Below are 2,018 nucleotides of genomic sequence, written 5' to 3'. Positions count from 1 at the left end.
ATTATACTTGACTGGGGGCCAAAGGAGGGCCCTGCCAGCAAGGAGTGTGTGAGGCTGCAAAATTGGCGCTGTTTAGAGCAAGTTGGCTTTTGCAGCCAGCACTAGCATCTGAGGTGTGCCAGAGTCTGTACTCAAGCTTCCTGTTGGTGAGTTCCCCTAGTTCCTGCTTCAGATCTCCTATACAGAGAAACACTTCTGTTTTGTCAATTGGACTCAGTCTTCTAGCCCCTGTTCCCACTCTCCTGGCAACTTCTATTCCAGTGACTCATCTTTCTGCTTCTGGCATACTACCCACTTTTTCCACAATCTCTGGAATAGATTCATATTCCTTAGCATTCCAGGTACAAGATGTGTTTGCTCAAAACTAGGCAGCTAGGCAGCCCTTGATGTCTGACTACAAAGTCACAGGAAGGAGCCTAACTTTTAGGTACTTCCAATGGCAGTAAATGAGCACAGAAGGCCAGGGATATATCACAGTAGTTCTTGTACCAGACTTTCATGCCTGAGTTCCCCAAAGTCACAGGTTCAATCTCAAGCACCACCATAAGCTAAAAACTGAGCAATGCTTTGCCTCAGTTCGTTCTACCTATCTATCTACTTATCTCTCTCTCCTGTTTTCTAGCTGTATCTCTTATTTAAAAAGATAAAGTGAGGGCCAGGTGATGGCACACCAGGTTAAGAGCACAGGGTGAGAAGAGCAAGGACCGGTGTAAGGATCCTGGTTCGAGTCCCCGGATCCCCACCTGCACTGGGGTCTCTTCACAAACGGTGAAGCAGGTCTGCAGGTATCTATATTTCTCTCTTCCTCTCTATTTCTCTCTGTCCTAGCCAACAATAACATCAACAGTGACAACAGTAACAATAACAACAGCAACAAGGGTCATAAAAATGAGGGGAAAATGGTCTCCAGGAGCAGTGGACTCATAATGAAGGTAACGAGCCCCAGCAATAACCCTGGAGGCAATAAATAAATTAATTAATTTAAAAAAGCAAATAAAATACTTAAAGTAGAAAAACAAATGAGTGTAGATCTAAAATACCTGTGAAAGATAATTTAAAAAAATTATCCATCTATATTTGGAGTTGTGAAATTTTGAACAAGGATAAAGGCCAGGTCCTCCTAATTCTGTCAGAAACTACCAGGGCACTGGGGGAAGAGGACAAAGGAATAAAAGGGTTGCTGTGCAATCCACAGCCATGAGGTAGAGAACAAAACAGAGAAATGAATATGCAGGTATTCAACTGTCATCACTGACAATATACATTATACCAAGAAGCAGCATCCTCTACTGGTATTGTTGTTAAATTTTTGTCTTTTCCAGTAGAGGTGAAGAAGTACAGTTTTATGTAACACATATAACAGGGGAAAATAGAATGGTGACCCTGGGAAAATTATAGCATTAAAAGTAATAAGCCTGCCATTATCAATAAACCACACAGACACCATATCGTGCTATCTTGAGTATAAAGGTGACATTTTTACAGTTACTCTTATAGTAACTTTTCCAACTTCAGCAGCATTTTGAACTTCATGATCTCACTCAGAGATTCTTTCCAGGGTTTGCCGACTTCGGAGTCTCTGTCCTTCAAGGCTCGCTTCAAGCATCACCTTCTTAAAAGAAACCTCTCAGCCTGAGTTGTATACTCTCTCCCATGAAAGCTATTTTATTTCCATATATAGTAATCCATATTTTTTCCAACCACTAGATTATGAAGGCAAGAACCATAAATTATTTCTCAATCCTTGGCATCTACCAGCAGCTAGCTATGTAAGTGTTTGCAGAGTGAAATAATAAGTGGACCTTATTTCTTGTCCCATCCTTTAAGCCAAAGAGACTGCATCTGTGGGTACAACAAAGTTAAATCGGGCACATGAACGAATCCCTTTCAACTCCAGATTGCTGTGGTTTTTTTAAAAGTGCCATCTTCTGCCTAAATCAAGAAGTGAATGAGATTCTAAAACAAGACAAATTTTAGAGTGAATATAATTCTCCTAGGCCAATTCCTTCATTAAAAAA

This window comes from Erinaceus europaeus, chromosome X (genome assembly GCF_950295315.1).
Source record: "Erinaceus europaeus chromosome X, mEriEur2.1, whole genome shotgun sequence".
Lineage (NCBI taxonomy): Eukaryota > Metazoa > Chordata > Mammalia > Eulipotyphla > Erinaceidae > Erinaceus > Erinaceus europaeus.
The sequence above is the reverse complement of the archived record's forward strand: the minus strand, read 5'-3'. Positions refer to the sequence as shown.